Genomic DNA, 23378 nt, shown 5'->3' on the forward strand with positions numbered 1-23378 from the left:
CGCGGTTGCTAGATACTCGTTGCATTATCGATCACATTTCACTTCGGCAATCCATTTGTCGGTATAAAAAAATATAAAATACAAGATACACATAAAATGATTAATTAATTAAACGTTATATTCAACTATTCCAATATATATATATCATTAAACAATCACGCAATAATAATTGCCATAGCAAAACGATGATGAATCAAAGATGAAGAGAAAGAGTATTAAAGCGCGATAAAAGCCAAACACACACATATATATAAACAGGGGGGATGGGGGGGGGGAAGCAGGTACAGAGACACCGGCTGCTGATTCCGCAGCTAGCGTATATCAATTCGCGTGCACGCGTTTTTATGTGTGCGCGAGCGTTCCGAGAGTGATCCAGGAATCACTATAAATGGTAATGAAGAGAGCGCGTCGCGCTCACCTCTCGGTCTCTGCCTTCAGAGACCGAGGAACCGGAAAGATGGGAAGTAAACGAGGGTGGTGGAGAGCGAAGGAGAGCAGGTCGGGCTGTTACAAGGTAGAAGGGAAACGAGAAACAGAGGAGAAGATATAGAAAAGCGAGGGGAGAAGGGGAAGAGGGCGGTTTGAAAATGTAATATTTCTTCGGGCTCTAGCGTAAATAATAGCGTCGTATACCCGGCGTTAGAGAATGCCTCCATTTCTCTCCCCTTTTTCTCGCCCCGCTATTCTCAACGCAGCAACATCATCATCCGATCCTGCGCGCAGCCCCCGCTGTCTGCGCGGCAACGTTTTTTTCTAGAAACTCGCGAATCCCTCGTCGAGATGCGTAGACGTCAAACGCTTCGTAGTCGAACAGCCCCAACTACTTTGGAACGTGCAATCTGTGCCGCCATTTTTATCCCTTATGTCTGTTATACTAGCCGACGACAAATCCTATCAACGATATTCCACTAGAGAGTTCGGCGACGAGAAACAAGATACTCGGCAAAGAGACGATTGTCGGAGAAGCAAGTAGAGTGCGAGAGCGCATGAAGTAGTTAGGGCGTGTTCGGAAACTCGATCACGACAAGGAAAATATGTTCGCTTCATCAATCCTTGGAGAAACACAGTTTCCACTCCAATGTACCGCTTCCCTCGAAGTAAATAAGACGCGAGATAAAATAACGCAGGATGTTAAATGATAAATCGCGTTCTAATTTAATTTAATTTTAATTTAGTTAACGGCCACAAAAGTAAAATGATCTATATTATCTATATTCTAAAGATTTCGAAAGCGCTAATTACACGCTTGACAATCCAAGTTTTACATGCGAATAAACTTGATAAACGAGCGCGAGACGGAAACGGTCGTAACGAAGGGAGAAAGGATATGCACATCGCGAACGCATTATCCGATAATTCACCTACATACATCTGCACACGAGCTAAACACAAATGCAAATTAATTGCGCGAAAGTAATTACCGCGAAGGAGCGGTAAAAAAGTCCCGGTGGCGAGACTTTCGAGCAAGACTGCGCGAAATATAAGTTTCGTATCCCATCGACGTTCGCGATTCTCATCGAGAACTTTGTTAACGTGAGCGAGCACGCTAAAGGCCTGTTCACGGCGTACGATCTCGGCACGCGATTTCGCGTTATAATATCGATTCGAAAACGTACCTTTATTGATGAAGCGCGATGTTCCGATATTATAATCTACTAATACGTAAAACAATTAGCTTTTTCACCGTAGTGCCACAATGTGATGACGATGCAACGTGATATAAAATTGCATATTATGATGCAGTTATAGATAGCAATAGATATAGCGATATCAGCTTCTTGATAAAGAACAATTAAATTAAAAGAATCGCTCAAATCTAGAAAAAATAATTTTCTTTTTATTCCTTATTAAAAAAAAGATTCCAATATTTTATCCATGATTCTATCGCAAATTTTCTATACGATATTGCCGATAAATCGTATGGCGTAAATGGTTTTTAACGCCCAACCATGAAACGATAAGTGCTGATTCACGTTTAAGTGGCGTATAAAGAATGGCGTTAACGTTCGCAAAACTTGGCTACAAATTGTTTCGTCCTATTTCTTCTTATTCCGTCTTCTCGTCTATCGTCCGCAACGAAAATTCACGCCGCGTTATGACGTTTATGAGTCAACAGCAAATGACCGCGTCTCAAAGAGAAGTGTTGAATGAAATATTGATATTTGACCTTCCGACTTCTTGCTTTTGTGAGAAATAATAAAGTAGCGACACGATTTATTCGGATAGAATCCTAAAATTACCGTATGACATTTTAATTACATAAATCATTCCCTTTGTAAACGCAATAATAATGTGTAAACAGAATTTAATTAGTGTTAAATATCGAAAATGATGGAATAAATATTAATTGACTTGACAAATATACGTGAAACGCGCACTTACAAATATTGCAGATTTCGCTGCGAATGTTAAAGATTATTTTCCATGTACGTGTTATGAGTCATAAAGTTGAGCGAGACACGTGGCACTGAAGGACATATAAGGACTACAAGAGCCGCATATGTATACGCTACTTCATCTTTCTCGAAGAAACTACGAAGTTATGTGCTATATTCTAACACAGGATGAGGAGAACGAGGCGCGTGAAATGGTTACACCAGCTGTTCGCCGAAGCAGAGAGATATCCTGGTATATCAGGTCCTGTATAATGCAACGTATGGCGTAAACGTCCTATACAGACCTACTTCTATGAGATTTCTTCAACATTTTCGACAAAGAACGATTTCTGTATACGAGAAAATGTAAATATCTCACAAGTTGTTGAATACAGTCATTACAAGTAGCGGATAAATTTTAATAAATACATATTATATGTTATCATAAATATTTGAATAAATAAATATATTTTGTAAATAATTTCTCCGAATAAACAGTTGGATTGAGTCTAACTGTATTATAAAAGATGAAGCATATTTCTCTAATGATTTTTTTATTGCAGCAGATAACAGTTTGCTCAATATAAATGATGAACGTGTAAAGAAAAACACAAAGTCGTTACTGTTTCTGACAAACAAAAGTTCACAAAGAAAAAAGCAATCTAACTCGTTATCGAAGTAAGCTGCGGCGAGTTTTATCTTTTCGCACGATTTGACGGAAAGCACGCCTTTCCGGCAGATCGCTTCGCCGAAATAAAAGACTTGCCAAACGAGCGAAGACGCTCTGAGCTTTCGATTTCCTCGGATTACGTTATCTCCGTCGCAGCTAATAACGTTTCGTAATGTTTCAAGGATTCTCTCGATAATTACATAAGCGATCATTGTTGCAACGGAATCATTCAATCACGACTTCCTGGGAAACTTTAATCGGAAATTATTAATTAAATTAACAAAGTAATACGCTTTCATCCAAGTCGTTTCTATCGATCATTTTTCGCGAAAAAGGGAAAGGATCCTTCACATTCACACAATATCGTCAAGTCCTGCCTTTGTAAATTTCACTTTTTCAGATATCGAGACAACTACTTGATACCGAAAACGCGCACACACAAATATTAATACAAAACAAATTTACTATTAAAAACATATAAAAACAGGCTAGTGTATTGCAAATATTCTTAGTCGCCTTTTCCACGATAATTCCATAAATTTATATAAAAATCCCGCGACGCGTCGGGCATTTACCCAACTTTGAACGCGGCCAAGAGCTGAATTCCCCGAGGTGCTAAAAAAAAAAAAAAAAAAAAAACCTGGCCGATGTTTGTTCAATTCTGCGAGAATCGAAATATCGATCGATGTAATTTACACCTTCCCGATACGAGTCTGGCCTCATCCTCGCGAACGTAATATCGAATCTCGTCCGGGAAACGCGCGCGCGCGGGAAAAAATATCGCCTATAAAATACGCGTCGGGCGAAAAATATAGGCGACATAGAACCGCCGTACGTAGTACATGGAGAAATCATAGGTATTTCGGTAACGGCTATTAGCATACATTTACGAATGCCCGGCAGTAATTCCTCGATACGTGTGTACGCCGCTGATAAATCATTCTCGCTATTCGGTATTGTAGTAAAACGTCCGCCGTGCTGTAATTTTCCGCGTCAGATAGAGATTCGTCTCGTGTAACTGCACGAGATACCTATCGATTAATGTCGTAGCTAATGAAGAGCGACATGCTATACGGCAGGGAATATTGAGCGCATATAAAACAAGGATTAATACTAAAGCAAACGTCGTATTAATAACATTTTTCTAGCACTGCAATAATATTTTTCTCCCGTTTTAATAAAAAAAAGTAATAAAGTAGAATGAATGTACGTGCAAAAAAAAGATTGTTCGTTTTTAATGGTTTTCTGAACTTTTCGAATTTGCATTAGCGTATTCCAGTAACGGAATTAATCCATCTCGAACATTTTTAGTATTACAATATTTATTTTCGAAAATCCTAATCTCACATTCACGTTCGCGCTTAAGTTATTTTTAAGAGCGGGGCCCATTTACGATAAACATTCGTCAACGATTTAAACGCTGGAAAACTGTCTTCAGTGTACCCTACGGAAGATTGTAATCCATTTAACATAACGGGCAAGATCGCGGGATTAGCGAGGGGGAATATTAACAGCGGGTTCGACGATCGTCCTTCTCGAAGGGAGCTAACGACTTCGGGGACCTCGAGGAAGACGCAGTTCTTCGATAAGCCGGCGCGTTTAAATTTCCATCGATCGGCTATGGAGAAGGACGAGAAGGAGAAGGACGAGGGTTAAGAGGAATTTCATTCAAGTTCGATGGGGAAAATACAGAAGCCGAGAAGTCCGCAAAAGTTGGTGGACAAGTCGTCGACGAGAAAGAGGGGTCACATATCACGTCGAAGCCGGCAAAACTCGGGGGCCCGGAAACTCGGACGGAGATGAGCATGGCGCCATACGCGACCTGCCTTTGCGCGAATAAATTCCTCCTACGTGTCCCGAATCGCGGCGTAGGGATTTTCGCCGTGTTTCCGGTCCGTATGCGAAAGGTGACGGGGGACCGGACGGGGTCGAGGAGAACGAATTTCGTGCAGCGGCGTCGGCGAGGAAAAGGAAGGAGAGAAGGACCCCCACCCCCTCTTCCCCTCTCCGTTTGCTCTTCTCGATCCTTTCTTGTCGCATATGCGAGTGTGCTAGGTCGTTCCCTACCGCGTCCGACATCCATGAGGAATATTGCAATCACGTGCTAGAGAAGAAGGAGAACGAGAAAGAGAAGAAGAAGAAGAAGAAGAAGAAGAAGGGTGCAAACTTCGGACATAAAGCGCCATTATGCGCAGCGATATCTCGGCTTTTTTGCGAAACGTCCGTCGAGGGAGTCGGTTATATGTATGAGGCATATATATGTATGAGAGAGACGTTTTTAAGTGGCTGTATCGATATTTTGGACGATTAATGTCGGTCTGTAATATGCATGAAAAAACGAATATTTAATATCTAAATTTATATCTTCGTATCTCCGAGTATATCTCCATTAAAAAAAAAAAAAAAATTTTTTTTTGCACCTCGAAATGTAAAAGATAAAATTTCTATCCTTTTACAAGTTTTATTAACTATTAAAAGTAACATCTTTTTCTTCGCAAAACTCCGTCTTTTGATCCTCGATATTTAAGTATAATTTAGGAATAGCGTTTAACATATGAAGTATCGTATATCTAGCACGGTTTTCGCAATTTTCGCAACAAGCGTTATCATTGCAAACACCGACTCGACAAAACTATTGAAAAGGATCGCTGTCGTAGATTTGCTGCGGCTCCTCCGTGTATTTATTATTTCTCTCGCACATCCGCACCGAATAAAACTATCCTCATACCTCGCCAAAGTAAATAGACCGTATTTCTTCTGGAAATGACAGGAAATTCAATAATCTTCGCAACGAGTGGCGAGGCGGCGAAGCGCAGAAAGCGACGGCGGCAGAAACGAGGAGATCCTCGGAGACGGGGGACAAGACGGGGGAGAAGGAAAGAGGAGGTACCCGAGGGAGGAAAAACGAAGACTGAGGTTACGCGTACTACGAGACTGCGATCGTACGACCTGCATCTGAAGGATACGTTCCTAGAAAGAAGTGCAACACGATGCCTCCTACGTTTTCCGCAATCGCCCGGCTTATAAAACGCTTAACGTCAAACGTCGCCGTAAACAGAAAATATAAAACGCGCAAGCACACGCGGATTGTCAGATATTATATTCGCCGTTCTCCTTTCGAGCAAAGTGTTTCGGTGCATCTTATGCCTTGCGTAACAAGATAACGAGATATCAGCGCAATAAGAGATATTCGAAATTCTAAAAAATTATTTAAAGAGTAGAAAAAAATTCATGACATAGATCCCTAACAAAAAAAAAAGTTGCGTTTCTCTCAGAGTATCTCTTACCTCTCGTAAGACAATGCACTACATTTACAAGTAATACGAACGGTATTCAAATAATTTCAAAATTACAAATAAAACATTCACGATATTTTTTTATTTAATGTTATACATATCATAAAATCAAATGCAAATAAAGCAAGAAAATGTGCAATCAAGTCACGAGGTCACGAATAAAAGCCAATTCAACGTCGCGTGATACCTGATAATATCGAAAAAATATCCTCGGCGATCCTCCTCTTTCGTGAAACGTAAATCGCACAGGATTTCTTTTCGAATCAAGTGGTTCATTTTTCTTTTACAGTCAAAAAGTCAGGAATTTTTTCACGCCGCATCGCGAAAGAGAAAAATGCGGGAGCGTAAAGGAAAATAAATTTTTATTCTCGCGATTCGACCAATCGCATCGCAAGGATAAAAATCTCATACATGTGTAAAAATATTCAATAGACGGATCCAACATCTCCTTATCCGTAGTGATGTCTCCGTTCCATCTTCGATAGTCTCTCTATTTAAAATAACCTCGAGAAAAAGAAAGATCTCTCTCGTCATGCCTCACGTCCTAGTAAGAGTTCCTTTTTTCTAAAAAAAACTATGATCTTCCTAGCATTTGCTCAGAGTTTTCCTTAAACATGCGATTCGTTGTCTTCGCCCTTCGTCCGGCTAGAATAATTTTATTGGTGATAAAATTAAAATAATAATATCTTTTTCAATTTTTTGATAATTAGATTTGCGTTATAATACAAGCCATTGCATTTGCATCAATCCTACTTGAATACAAAATTATTAATTTTTTATTCTCTGTTTTTAAAGTTTATAATATATTAATGTAATCTATAAGCGAGTTCTTTAATCGAATCAGAAATGCATAAAACGAAAAGTTGGGAAACGTACGGCACGACTTAGAGATACCCTTTGCGCATCGATGAAGATTTCACGATCTCATTACGTCTGTATAAGAGCTAGAAAAAAATCTCGCCCTAGAGAAGAAACGATATACGATACACACTCGCATTCAACTTTTTCATCCAAAATTTTCGATCTCTTCGGAATCACCTGTCTGCAAATTTACATGCATGAGCGAGGACGGATATATCTCCGACAATCGTTGGACGTGCACTCGCATGAATTGATGTTGGGTGTCGATCGGTCATTTGAAAAATTTGAACTATCGTATCTTGAAGAAAGAAAAAAAATCTCAAAAAGAACTCCACAAGATGAGAACAAAAATATAGAAATATTGTACTAAAACATTATTAGAAATCCTAAATGAAATGCAAATTTAAAAGCAAGTACGAATTTCAAATCGTCGCAAATAAAGTCGTCGCGAAGAAGGCGTATAAAAGATTCGAGAAGGCGACTTTAATATTTAAGTGCCTCTATAATTGCGCCATAATTTATCGCTTACAGCATAAATGCGGTTAAAACTCCACGTGGCCGCAAGAAAAAAATCCACGTAATTTAGCTGCCCGCGATTATATGAAACCGTTGACGCTCGGATAATATTCGGTAATTTCCAGTGCCGCGACGAAACGTAAGTGCTTAAAAGCGCGTAATTAAGGTTAACAGCTGGATAACGTGTCGCATGCTCCAGCGATTTTTTCGAGAAAAATTCGGTTGACGGTAACGGTTTAACGAGCGGCCGCGTTCGCGAAGGATAATAAATTGACCGCCCAGCAAAGTAACATTTTCAAAAACACACTCGCGTCTTAATTACCTCGTATATCTACCGTGGAAGGTTCCGCCATACACGCGCGAACAGTAAATTTAATGCGTTAGTGAACGTCGTCTCTGAGCACGTTTCTGACAGATCCGAACGATTCGTCCGGAAGAATGGATTCTCGTTTTTCGCGTCCTCATCGTCGTCTTACGTCCCCCTTTTGCCCGTAATTTTATTGTAACGAGGGCTCATTTGTCCGTGTCAACTCTGTGCCGACCGGATCTCCTCTCGGGAGAGAAGTAGTCGCGACTCGGCGAAAACCAGACGTAAAGCTCGTGCTTTCGGTGCCGACCCAATGAATCTTAGTCGCGTGTCGCTTACAAGCACGACTTTGGACGTGGATCATAGAGAGAGAGCAGGCTAAACGCGATAATTCGTAGCGCAATTCGAGGCGCACATTTCGCTCCGGCCATTTCCGTAACTTAGGAAAGGAACGTCTGTCGTAGAACTGCTGTGTTGGCTTCGTTAAATGAACACTGTAGTCCTGGAAGCAATATCTTTATAGTCGTGTGTTGATATACTATAGACGAAATAACTCGAACGTCCCGGATTTCAACCGCAAGAGTTAATTTCTTTTTCTTCGCTTCAACTTTTTATCCCTTACTAACTTGCGTTAGTTTCATGCAAGTGATTATTATAATGTAATAATGGATATTTAATTTGATATTCTCTTAATGATAATAATATAAATGGTATAAATATGATCAGATCAAGATTAATATAATCTCATGTATATATATTTAATCGTTATCAATAAACAAACAAATCTCGAGATATTAAAATCCATTAATTAATTGACGTATATATTTAACCCGGAAAATGACGAATTCCAAATTAATGTTTACGCGTGTACGTGTACCGTTAGCATGTACTACAGATAAAAGATGCGTAAAAGCTAGGAAAATGAAAGAAGAAAAATGAGGAGAAGAGAGGCAAGCGCCCAACGCAATGATTCAATTCTTGGCATTAGGTCGTGACGTGAGATTACCACACCGAATCGTAACTCTGCGCCGAAATCATCTACACGAAGAAGAGATTTGGCCACGTGTATGAAAACTTGCTATTGTTTCGCGACATCATCACGTCAGCTACGTCGATCGCGTTGACCGAGGGACATGATCGTGCCACTTTAAAGCAATCCAAGAAAAACACATTGTGTCTGTCACAGAACGAGAAGGAGAGCCGACGACAGAATTCCGAGCTGCATACTCCGTACAAACAAGAATTGAAATAAGCCTTGGCAAACGCAATTTATTAATATATTTAAAATATTATCAAAATTAATATTATTAATTTTGATTATTTAACATGTTAACATCTCTGACGTCTACAAACCACCGGTTCTGTAATTTATTACAATATATTTTAATTAAAATATTGGTTTATTACTTGATCAAAGAATTTAGATTTAGAGAAGTAATATTACTTTTACAGATTTCTTTTCTGTAAAATAACATTTTTTTGTACCTATTATATTTGCGACTCTTATACACTATTCAGAAACGTCGCATGTTTTTTATTGTACTTTGGTGAAAAACTAATTTTCTGAAAATGCTTTTCAAAAATTGAGTCTTTAAAAGGTATTGAGAAAGTCCAATATTTCTTAGATTTCGGCCATTTTAAGAAAATGAGGTGATTACTTTTATTGTGAGATGATATCACTCTTATGAAATATTAAATTAATGGTGCTATGCGATCGCTATACGTCTTCGATGATACAAGGAGTCCTAAGACGCGACCCGTTCCGTCGAAAACGAATTAAGCTCGAGATTAAGCTTACACAAGATCTACGTGAGCTATTGCCGCAGATTACTTCCACTCGCGTTTTATTTCTACAATTCCCTGGCATAAAAAATAGATCAACAAAGCTAGACAATTTTAGTTAAAAATATAAAGATGAAAAATTATTTTATCCTAATTCAGAATCTTAATTTGTATATAATATTTCACGACGACGGGAATTTCATAGCGCAAAAGAAATTATATAGAGCCCAATACTTTTTAAAAATTTCGAGTATTCGAAAAAGTTTCGCGATATTAAGTTAGACATAAGCAGTTAAACATTTCAGATATACTAAATTCAATCAAATATATTTCAACAACAACAAAAAAAAAAAAAAAAAACGATTACGCATAAATATTTCAGAAATTTCTTTTGTATAAAAATATTACACAGTCTTAATAATATTATAAAAAAAATATAATATTAATGTACTATATTTTAGTACAATGTTAATAATATAAAATGAAATTTTCGCATTTGAAATTTGTAATAATGTGGGCCGAAAAGTCAAGCAAAAAATATTCGCGCGACGTAAGTATTAAAAGAATTCATCGCTTATTATTCTGCATTACGCAGGATTAAAATTCGGTTTTTGTCGCTCGTACCCCGATGGCTCGCGCCACGATATGGAGTCACCATGAAACAGGGATAAAAAAAAAAATATGTCGTGCCACTCGCTACGAAAGGTAATGACATTTTTATTGCGTTTCGCGGCGAACGGTTTCCGCGGATGTTGCAACGTCGGCTGTTCAATTTACACGCTATTACCGTCTCGTATCGCGTGTTTGGTACTTTATTTTTATTTTCTATATTTCTACTTCTGTCCTTTTATTCTCATTCTTGGAATGCCGTCTCGTTCCGAATGCAGAAATGTCTTTTGCGTTCGCACACAATCGCGACGCGTACATGTTTCCACGAATTGTATGAATTAAATTTCTAATTTTGAACGATGCGGCAGGATGGCAGTCCTCTTCCTTGAATCCGACGTTCGTTCGGCGCGGCCGTAACTCAATAATCTCCGAGCAAACGCGGCCAACTCGTCATTAGTTATCGTTGGAAATCCGGGCTTAAAACTGTCGAGAGGTCGCAACGATATCGCGACCGATAACCGCGCACCGTGCAAATATACTCTCGTACGCGAAGCTGGCGGCACGAATGGCACGAATCCGACCGAAGTCACGGCCTCTTTCGTATTTCCATTAAACGTGATTTACCTACGAGCATATATCCGCACCGCGAAATTAATACATACATCCGACGCGATCGAATTTTGCCGGAGGCGTTAAAAATTGAGTTTCCATTGCGAATGGCGATCGACGATCGCGCGCTTTTGTAAAGGTAACACCACGCGCGGCTAGGTCATTTCGATCGATTGTTTTACTACCACCCCCATAATAAATACACGCATTATACGTACACACACACACACACACACACACACACACATGCGAGCATAGTAATTTAACCGGTTTACCAATTTTAATTTTAATTACCGGTTAATTACTGCACATTTAATTATTGTAGCCATTTAACTATCGCCCATATAAACAAAGCCATTATTAGATATAGGTCGCAAAACTCCATCGCATGCGCGTTTATAAGTTTTATAAATTTATAAAATTCACAAATTATCTCAAAGTCATTGCTTTCAAATATCGCATAATTTCTTATAGTTTCAAATTTCAATAAATGAAAGCCATGTTATACAGAAAAGATTTACGAAAATGAGATGATTATCCGATAAGAGAGAAATTATTGTCACAATCGTCTCCACGTGAAGCTGTTGTTCCTTCATATCGTTCGTGAATTTGTAATCTTACAAATTACTCTAACGAAACAAAGTCGTGGTAATAAATATTGATCTTCAAATAATCATTATGCGCTTTAAAAAATATTAACTCGCAACTTGAAATGTATCTAGTCTTTCAGAGAAAACTTCCCGCGCAGAGATGCGCCCCGTCGCTTATATGAAGACGATATCTTTAACAGCACTCTCGGGGATAGTAAACAGAAGCGCGAATACCAAGCAGAGAGAAAACAAGCATTGGCAACACGAGCTGAAATAAGTAAATTGCGTGCCGAGTAAACAAGGGAAATAAATTCGACGGAGAGATTATGTATTCCGTAATTGATACACTTGCATCAAGCATCAATAAAGATATTCTTTCCTTTTGACTCAGATTACATTAAATTTATATTAAATAAAAATGTATCACAAGAAATGCATATATATGTTGTGCGCAAGATTATAATTAATACAAAAAAAAAAAAAAAATCATTTTTATCAATAATTTATCGCATATTCATTTATAATTTATTGCATAAAAATTTATCAAAATTGCAGAATCCATAAATAAAATAAAATAAATATCTTTTATTTTCATAAAAATGAAAAATATGCATATTTCGCCGCTTAATAAAATATTAGTTTATTTATACCAAAATTTATATACAAAAATTTATAATTTATTATTATTTATATCAACGTTTATTTTCAACGGTATTCTTGCGCGATATTTGACAAATATTTATCAATGGTGAATCACATACGAATTGGAGAAAGTTGATAAAGGATGCGAATAAATTAGCAAATAAATTGGTTATCTATCGAATGCTGCCAAGAGTGCACGCGCACGACATCGCTTTTTCCCTTCCTTTATTACTACACCGATCCTAATAGAGACTATTAAACGCATCACACGCCAGCATACGTGTGCTACACATCCAAGATTTTTCATCGCGAAACGCCGAGTCTACTTGATCCATCATCTACAAACGTCGAAAGTTTAACGAGATGGAAACATTGGGGCACGTAAAGTTCATTAAAATATTCATTAAAATGTAATTGCACTCATATAAATTCTGAATATATCTCACTTTAATAATAATTTTTTAATCCAATAATTAACGTTTTGCATAATTAATATCTTAATTACATATTACATAAATATATCATCTGGCTTGCATTTTTCTTCCTTTGCCCTTGGTTAATCGACAATGAATTATATCACATTACTCTGCAAAATAGCTTTTAATATACGAGTCTCATGTTTCCTAGATAATGAATTTCATCTTCCCATTGCAACTCGCGAGAGGATTTATTCGCAAAACAACGGCGGGCGATATCCTCATCGATCGCGGAACTATACAATGTATGAAAACATCGGGAATACGTTTTGCGAATTCGAAAACTATTCGTCGGAATATAACCGCAATTTACATCGACCAAACATCTGTCTGTAACGATAGCGCGATTCGCCAACAAACAATGCGATCTTTCCTACAATTAAATAGATTCATTTTGCCAAACTGAGCTGAAAAAGTTACTGCTTCGTTTGTAGGATTCGTCCTTAGTAAAAAAAAAAAATATGAATATATTTTTAAAAATTGACAGTAAACCACAATTTAAATAAATATAGATATTAGCTAAAAACCTGCTATACGTTCATGTTAACAAATAAGATTCATATGTGCTTAAGTCGTTATTTTAAATCACTGATTGTGTTAATGCTTTTTTTTTTATAGCCACTAAATTTCGTAATCTTTATAATTAGACTCTTACATCTCTCTCTAATCTGCTCGAGTTATCTAGCAAGTTGAAAATAACTCCGGATCTAGCTACATCCACACTGGCGAAATAAACGCACCCTGCTGAGTCATTGGCGAGATTCTCGACTGCTGTGCGCCAATTTCCTTTTTTATCCTCGAATACACGACAATCGATGCGCGCGCACGCGTCGCAGTAATTATGCACCGGCGGTAACGATGGGCCGCGCGTCGCGTAGAGTGGTAATTCTCGTTGATGTAACGGCCGAATAAATTCGAATAAAGTTTTGGCCGCCGTTCAAAAATAGACATTGATTTATGCGCCGAACGGCAGCATATTATTACGCGAGACACAGCGGCCCGGGTTACGCGTGCGAGACAATTCCACGTCGGTGCCAATTTACGACTCGCCAGCATGTAAAAGTCGCACTTAAAATCCGTGATCGATCGCGCTCAGGTCAAAAATGATTTCCTCTTTACGTAAGCATCCTCGGAATGTCGTCTTACAATTTCGTCTACTCACCTTCCACTGTGTATAAAAATGTGTATATGTAAAGGTACTAATATTTTATTACATTTGCGACGGTAATAAATCTATTGTTCGTTACTAATTTTTTCTTACATCTCATTGTTATATTTCATTGTCTCACGCTCCGAGTACCGTTTGCCAAAGAACTTGGTAATTCTCCGAGTATTACGACGTGTCTCTCTTAGACGCAATCAACGATGTGATTTATCACGAGGCGCGACCACTCACGGGTTAATAACGTCACCCAAGATGAAGACGAACTCGCAATCACGACTGCAGACATTTCACGCTCTCTCGAAAAATCTCGGAGAATTCGCTACCGTCATTCAGATTACATGACCACGATTTACATTTCACTTAACGAAGATCGATCATCATTAAAAACGAAGGAATATACCTCATTTATGTCCGCCATCACATAATTGAAAAGAGTTAACAATCCCGTAAAATTTAATTAGCCGTGACTAAAAGATATAACATAACTCTAACGATTTATCCTAGAAAAAGTTAAAAAAAAAATAAAAAAAAAATTATTTAATATAGAATTTAATTCTCATCTTGCTATACAATCAATTTTAATTTGTAGTACAAAAACAAACATCCGGCACAAGTTACAATTGTCCAAATTATTGTACTTATTAATCTAGATTCTAGATCAACTGAGCTGAATGTTTTCGCGACACATGTTCCATCCGTTTGTTTTCGCCCGTTCATATCGACCGTACGCGATGATTGAGCGTAAACATACGCAGCCTGAATGCGCGTAGTGCACAAATGCAGCCGTGGAAACGTGATACGGCCATGCTGAATCACGCTTGGACGGAATAGCGGAATGCTCGCACACGCCATCGTCTCTGTTCCTTTCTTCGCATTTTTTCTTCTGTCATTAATCGCGCGTCTTCTTTCGCTATTCTTATAATCGAGAAACCAAGCCCCGAGCTCGAATAAATTTGCGATTCATCATCGGTCTCAGTTTAGACCGCTACTATAATTCGAATGACGATTCGAACATGACTAGGATACACGTTAGATCGTCCGTTCTGAGACGAGCGGCGTTGAATCGCGAGTTGCAGCGCGATTACAAATTAAAATCGGTCTCTCGAACCGAGTCCTCAAAGACTGCAAGGCGTTATTTCATTTTAGAAAATTTAAATTCAAATCCAGCAAAATGCACGGGATGCCGCGTCTGTCGCGCTCACTGTACATATACTATACATGCACACATATTCATATTTAGATATATAGGCGGGTTATATATATACATATATTCGGCGGTATGTCGCTGCCAGTCGCGGCGCACGACTGCAGAAAAAATCATAAAGTACGGAATGCAAAATGCAAATGCCGCGCGACAGTCACGAAAATGCGGAAAAAAAAAAAAAATCGAGACATATATCCCGCGCAAAAAACGCAAAACGCACGTTGCATCGAGAACTCACGCCGCGTTATTCTCCGCTGGTTACGTCCATTTTTTTTTATGTTTTATTCTCTTGTTTTCGTTAATAAGCGCGTACGTGCACGCATGTGTTGGATTACGCCTGTGATAACCGGTGTCTAGATTTCATTATCATAAAGTCTCCTCTCTGTATACCGGTGCGGAGACTCTGTCGTTTACACGCTAATGCGACCATAACAAGCGCTAAACATAATGAAACATATGAACGTGAGTTTCCTTTTTGCGAAAAAAATGGCATAAAAATGTATCTCAATGATACTATCAACATATCATCAATTACTTTATTAATGCAAAGCAATAAAGTAACCTCACGTATTTTCGGTGAAGATGGCTACACTTGGCGCACTCACTACGAAGTAACAATGTTGCAATTCTGTCAGAGTTATAGTCTTCTAATTTTGTGCAATCCATAATGTTGCAATTTTACAACTGAAGTTACAGACCGTGGTGTCTCAGAGATAAATACAACCTTACCAAAATAACAACGTTATAATTTTAACTCAGATAGAACCTAGGCGGTCCGACAGTAGGTCGCTGTAAGTCTATCAGAATTGTAACATTAACGACAGAGCCAAGTACCATGATATTACATCAGAATTAACTCATAGAGACATCGGAAGCATCATCGTTCTCGGCAGAGACACGGCATTGTTCACAATGAGGAATTCGAAACACGTGGCGAGCCTGCATCGCAATCGTAGACGCGATGAATGGAAAATGATTTATTGTGTCGAACGATCGTGAAAACACCGGACGAAGGGACACGCGTGGAACTTATGACCAGTAATTTTGAATATCGTCTAGATCTAAAATCTAAGCTCTTGAACTTCCGCGTTAAAATCTTGGCATCATTAAAGCGTTCCGTCGTTTAAACTCGACAAAATTACGGCATAACGAGACATATTAATTCATAAACTTTAAGAGGAAATATTGCTCCTAGATTAACAATAAATAAAGAATTATTGTACTAAACAGATTCTAATAATACTATTATACGCCTTCGCGTATAATATAATAATATTATTAAGAATTGAATTTTTAATTCCGAAGGCAGAGACTATAAACATAATTGAAGTCAAGAGCGAGAATTTGTTTATTGCAATAACTTGTTTATTTATTGCAGCATTTGCGAAGAGCCAGCTAGACCATAATGCGGTTTTCGCATTAAAATCGCTCCCGAGCTGGCATAACATGTGACAGTGTGGTAGTAAAACATTTCGCGGTATCGCGCTTAAGCTCGACGAGGCGCAGCGCGGCATGCTACGTAATTTCGCATTAATTCGTGGGTACATCGTGATAGGAATAATTTTATCGGATGCAGCTATACATATACTAGCCGGAATAGATAACGTCTGTGAATTAGTAATGTCATTAATCAACAACATGATATATAACTTTTAAGATCTTTAATATGCACAACTGATATTGGCGCCTTGTCATCAAACGATCTTTGAGAAAAATTTTCCTCTAAAAGTCTGTGTTTTCGAAATTATTTGTTGAAATAATTGAATGCGGCACAGAAATTGAAATGAAATAAATAATATAAAACAGTATGTCAAGTTTCACATAACGTAACATACACTAGAATCATTTAATAGTTTAGATGAAATTACTCGAACAGACATGTCGTCCAAACACTTGCGTCTGTTCTCAAACTCGGTCATAGTAATTGCAATTGGTGATTTGACTTTTTGTTAGAGGTAAACGACAAGCGACAATGTATCTTGGCATTCGAAGAAGACATCTGGCAACAGCATCAAATACCAGTAGTACGTATTTTACATCTGCTTCTTTATACATAGGCTTTGTCACGATCTCAGTATCCTGTTTTAGCGCAAACTCAGCCAATTAGAATTTTATTATAAGAGATAACAATTTATATATTCTCTCTTTCAATAAAATACTATTATATCTATTATTCACTAATCAAATAAGATTTTATTTTTCCAAGCCAATTAATAATATAATCGAGACTTTAATTTGCATATTCGATATATTAATTAAGAGCTTGATCTAAAATTTCCTAAATTCAACAAAATTATTTTATATATTAATATAGAGTATTAATTTATTCTATTTCCCACGAGAATCAAGCAATATAAGAAAATAAAAATTTCCCAAATACCGCGTGAAACCAATTTCCATAATCCAATTTCCAACATACGATTTCCATTCTTGTAACGTACAAACTATTCTCTCCATGAATTATACATATATAGCCCAGAGTTTTCAAATCTTATACTTTTATTCGTAAAACATAATTATGCTATTTCATTCATACATTTCATACATTTTCATTCTTGTAATTACCCATTTTGCATTTTTATTCTCAAAATGCGTACACATCTTTTACATTTTCGTTCGCAAAATATATTCACATATTTTAACTTTCTTTCTGCAAATTGTACTTACATTATAAAATGATATGTATATTACATATTTTTTTATAACTATACAATGGCGAACTCCGAAAATGCAAACAACGTATGGTAAGCTTCATTCGTGCCAACGTACAGAGCCTTCTAAATAAAGAAAAAGAACCACAAGAAAGAGAAAGAAAGAGAGCAAAGGGAGGAAGAGAGAAGAGAGAATAAGGGAAGTCGAACGCAGAAAGAGCTTTCGCAAATTCAGACCATATGGAAGATCGTAAAGGGGCGACAACTCCGACTGCCCTTGCTATTCGACAAATGGATATTACCGACTGGGACTTATACCCTGCTGGCTGTCAGTAGCCGGCAATTCGTGTATAAACAGAGGGAGACGAGACAGGGAGGAAACGAACAACGCAGGATGAGGCAGAGAGAGGAGATTGGAAAGGGAAACAAGAAGAGGTAACGGGAACGAGGTGAGGTTAATGGAATGGAAACAAATTTAAAAACCACCCTGTGTGGAAGGTGTACCCCCTTGCGGTTGTGTATAGAGCTCCGTCAGCATGCCCGCGGAAATGCGCGCCCGCAGGTAACCGTGATGCAAGTTACCGTGAGGTAACTATGTATTTACGAATCTGTGTATATACGGGAGAAACAAACAAGCCGAGGCGTTTCGTATACACGTAGACTTCCGCTTCTCGCTGCCCGAGGAACACGGTATCGCCTTGTCTTAGTTCCGCCGCGCAAACAATCTTCCGGCGCGAACGTTACTGCGCGATAACGACGACGACGACGACGACGACGACGACGACGACGACGACGTAGCAGCATCGTCGTCGTTGCCCGGAGAAAATTGCATTCGTAAGTATTATCGTGCGCACACCCGACGTGGTTTTCGGAGATAGATCGTAATAAAGCAACGGCATGTCGAGACGCAAACCGGAAATCCGACGTCGGTTCCAAGGAATGACAGCAAACGTGTAGCATCAACAACGTGCAGAAAAATTGCACTGCGTATTTGTTGCACGGTATGCATCGGACAGGTTCTCGTTGAAACTTTCATCTTGGAACAATTTCACGACGAGAATAAATTTAGACAATGGCAGATATGTCTTGCCGACTCTGATAATCCAAGATATAAATTGATATGTATATTTTTGTGTCTATAGCTCTTAGAATATAAATAAAAATAAATAGCTCTATAAATAGTTCTTAGAATATAAATAAATAATTTAGGCACACGAATATTTTTGAATAGAAAATATAAACGACTTAAAGATCTATATAGAATATTTATTCTCTTTCGTATAAAGAACTCTTATTTCAAAAACGCAAACTTCTCTAAATTCTTTTTGTAAATATTACGTGGTTTTCGGCAAAAGCTGTTATAATAAAATCACAGGCAGAATGCTTTACAGTTTCATTATAATGTAATTCCGATGTAGATTCTCACATTCCGTGAATATTCAGTTCCAAGAAGAATCCACCAAATATTCACAGAAATAGTCGTAAAAACGCACTCGTCGCTCGCTAAAAATGTACAAACGACGCAATCAAAATTCGTTTCCAGCGGCCGCCGCGCCGAAGAAGTTTCTCAGCTCATGAAAGAGATAGAGAAAAAAAAAGAGAAAAGAATCATTACAGGAGAGAAGAGGATTTACCATTGTGCGTTTTATTCTTCCGCGAGGAGACAAATGGAAGACGGTAGATGAACCCCTCGCAAACGGACGCGGAGAAAAGAAGGATGAATAGTTGTCGAACGATAACGAGAGAAGTAGGTGCATCATATCCATGCATTCTCGCGGCCGTAAGGGGTTTAATATAAAAAGATTTTACGAACCGAATAAAAAAAAAACATTAATCGTTTCCGATTGGAATATCACGAGGGTAGGTGAATGATGTATAGAGCTTAACGTACAATAAAGGACTCTCGCGGGAGGGCCCGCCGGCGATAGGTCACGGCTTACCATCGTTGCTTCTATCGTTATTGCGATACCATTCGTCGTCCCGAGAACGATCGACAAGTCACCAAAATATGTATTTTAACGATCTATAAAGAAAAGCCGAGAAATAATATGCCATGCAAGGAACGGTATATTGACGAGAGCCACACTTAACTCCAGGCTTTCTTGCTATCAATGTGTGTGATATAAATTAATTTAGATATAAATGTACAAAAAAAAATTTATTATTAATTGAGATGTAGATTGCTCTTATCGGAAAGATTTTAGTTTCGGAGAAATAGAATTATGTTTAAAATTCAGCTTCTTCCAGCACATTATACGTGTCAAATAATCGGAAAACTTCGGTTTAATTTTTATTTGAAGACTGTAATAGCAGCACATAAAATACGCTCTATTTCTGATATTTAAAATATTTATGATAGATATCTTTTTCATCTAACATAAGATTATTCTCCGCTTTCATATGTATAAATTAAACATCGTATCTGAGGCAGACCCGCATCAAAGAATGGCGATGTTTTATCGACATGATAAAACGCGGCGTGGCCGCATATGGAAGAGATCCCCCAGAGAAGGAAAAGGATGATCGCTGACCAGACGGATTGAAGTCAAGGGAATGACATCGTGGAACCCGGCAGGCACGACCGAGAAACACGTTACGCGTCAAAATGGACAGGACTTGGAGGAGCACGATGGTTGTTTCGACGGAGGTTATTTTCCGGGCGGGCGATCTCGCCGACTCAATGTACTTCGGGGAGATACTACCCTCTCGTTTAAGAAGACGTTACGCCGGCCCTTGCGTAGGTTGCGCGGATCATACGGTGGAACATCGTACGTTTATTAGATAAATATGTCCGGTCTTATCCCTCTATTACCGTTTCGGATAAAATACTCGGCGTCGCCATTTGTGCTTGCCATATATTACAGTTGCCCGTAGCAAAGTTTAAGATAAGTAATAGCCGAACTATTTATATTTTATCGCAGAATTATATAATAGAAAATACATATATCTCGTGTCCAATTATGATCCCTTATTTCAACATGTTAAATGGATTTAATAAAATGCCATCGCATTTACATCTCACGACAAATATGAATCAATAATGTTATTAAGTATTACACTGATTTGTTTAATTTTAAATCGAAAATTTCACTCTGACAACAAAAATACTTACATCACGCGTATTCCAATTCCTTGAATCCAGAACTCTCCCACAGACACCGCGATATAGGTTATAACTCGAAATAAGAATCGGGTGGGTGGACTAGCGCTTGACTGATCGTGAAAATGACGAAAGAGAAAATAGCACGTGTTCTCCTCGAATGCGATGATGTAATGACAGGTCGCGATATAAGTGGAAGAGAGCGGAAAACGCGCGCGCGCGCGCTCGAGGAACGATATAAACAAACCTACGCACTCGTTAACAAAGTTGTCTCATCGATGAACCTCACGTCATGAGATCACTTCATCAGTGTTTCGCAAGTACAAGTTTTTTTCCTGTTGATATCCAGCTTCTCGCGACGACACGCGATATTCCAATTCAACGCGCATGATGATATCATAAGATATATTAAGACGTTATTAACGCGCCATTGTTCCCCGCGAGTGCATCGTCGCGAATCAGCTGTTGCGTGCAATTCTGTTTGCTTTTGGATTACGCAACACGGTCGTAATGTCAACGGCACACATATACTCCGCTCAACTCTGTATGTTCATAAAAGATACTCGAATTTCAAAGGAGAAGCACTTATCTCTCTTGAAAATAAAGCAAAAATATTCGAACAGAGATGTATGTATATTATATTCTTTCAAGTCTATTAGCATTTTTTTTTTGTGGTTTGTCTCTTAAAATTCGCTGGTAAAACTCTTGAAGTTAGCAATACGTAATTCACATAGGCGATGTATATAATCAAAGGAGTTTATATGTATATATTTTATGTAAACATTTCTCTTCAAAGAGATTTCGTATAATACCGGTGACGTTTGATATTCGGACATAATCAAATTATATTAATTACATTGACGTAATGAAATTATTATGAAATATATTCGTGTTTTTTTTTTTCATTCCTTGCAACTAAATAAAACGGGATATGCGATTATGATTTATTATAAGAGTACAAGAGAGTCGGCAATTGCATAAACAATTAACGGTGAAATAATTGTTGATAAGAGTCGCGAAAATACGAAAACTTTCAAAGACAGTTTAATGATAAAAGTAAATTTTTACGTACGTGCCACATCAAGTTATTTGTAATCTCACGCGTGTGTACGTGTATTTTCTTAAATCGGTTCTTCGTCTCTCTTTATCTCTATCTTTCTGCAGTTAACGACGCGCAGCAGCTGTCGACAATCGCTGGAACGACCGACCTTGTGATGTCCGCGTGAATATACGGACAGTTAAAATCGCGCCGGCAAGTTAGATGAGCGAGCGGCTGCGGACGTCGCTTTTAACCCGCGTGACGACGACGTTGCTCGCAGCAACTCGAGGATATTACCTACGTTTCATGCTATTCCGTAAAAGCCCGCGGAATAATTCGCTAAATACGCGAGGAATAAAGTCGACGGACGGAAAATGCAGCGTTTAATTCAACGGATAATCTTGCGGATAAAATATCTTAAAAAATACAGAGTTACATTTCCTTCACGTTAATGTTCACCAGGTACCTTGCAGGTTTATGTAACATCCCAGGTATATTTTTCACATTGTTTTCCGAATCTTAAATCTGTTTATGTTATTAATATCTGTGATAATTTTCAGGTACAGCCAAAGCGTTGCCGTAAAATCTTGATTCCTATTTACGCCTTGTCTTTACACGTCAGACAACACGAGGATGATAACACTGTACAGTCCAGTGGTCCGTTTAATGAATTGAAATTAAACGGCAATTTCACGATTGCCGAGGTGTGATCTTTCATTCTATTGCTCTTGTTGCAAGAAAACAGCTTTTTTCACATTCTCCTTAAATTTTTTTTTCCAGATGCATGCATGGCTTTCTCTGATATTAACGGATGTGCCTGAAAGGCCTCACATTCACGAGGGTGAAGCTGTTTTAGTATATATCTCATCCTTCATTGGGACGGTCCTCAAATGCAAATATAAGTAAGTTTATAATGTAAAATTAAATTTACATTTGTCTTTAATTTTTCCATAAATTGCAGGAAAGGAAGCGCGCTTTTTCTCGGCGAGAATATATCCAGTATCATAATTCTCAGAGACATATTGACGAAGGAAGCGACGAAACGAAAGATAAAGCTAGACGTGTTCTGAAATAACCTGCGCTAGTCTACGGTAACGCAACAACTTGCAATATTTCAAAATAGTAGGAAAATATTTGAAATACATTTTACGCATGCCCTGAACCTACGTGTTCTGTATTTTCCATCGAAAAGAGAGCGCAACTCGTCGTTTGCTCTTGGCATCTCTTCGAGAAGCTCCACGCGCCTTTCGCTTCACCGATGTTCGCGTCCGTATTACGTTCGCCGTTCTTCTCCGACGCGCGACGTCGGGCAACAAAGTCGACGGCATTAGCCAGGTGCGTCCGTTCCGGCCGAGAGATAAATCCCAGCGTTCCGGATCCGCGACGTCGAGAAATAGTCCGCGTGCACTCTCTCTATTCTTTCTCGTTCTCTCTAGGAAAACGACATCGGTTGCGTCGGCGGCGCAGTTCATTTCACGGACCTCCT

At 38.4% G+C, this 23378-nt stretch overlaps 1 protein-coding gene and 1 long non-coding RNA gene across 2 annotated transcripts in view; one reads left to right on the forward strand and one right to left on the reverse strand.

The window, feature by feature from the left end:
- Positions 1-23378, reverse strand: part of LOC138941807 (zinc finger protein 541) — a 356780-nt gene that overhangs the window by 164602 nt on the left and 168800 nt on the right. The window lies entirely within an intron of this gene.
- On the forward strand, positions 22333-23137 carry LOC138942258 (uncharacterized). The gene is made up of 4 exons (XR_011448282.1): positions 22333-22383; positions 22453-22596; positions 22673-22794; positions 22854-23137. It is a non-coding gene; the product is annotated as an uncharacterized lncRNA (long non-coding RNA).

This window comes from Polyergus mexicanus, unplaced genomic scaffold (assembly GCF_030449975.1).
Source record: "Polyergus mexicanus isolate NDT 795.1 unplaced genomic scaffold, iyPolMexi1.0 SCAF_2, whole genome shotgun sequence".
Taxonomy (NCBI): domain Eukaryota; kingdom Metazoa; phylum Arthropoda; class Insecta; order Hymenoptera; family Formicidae; genus Polyergus; species Polyergus mexicanus.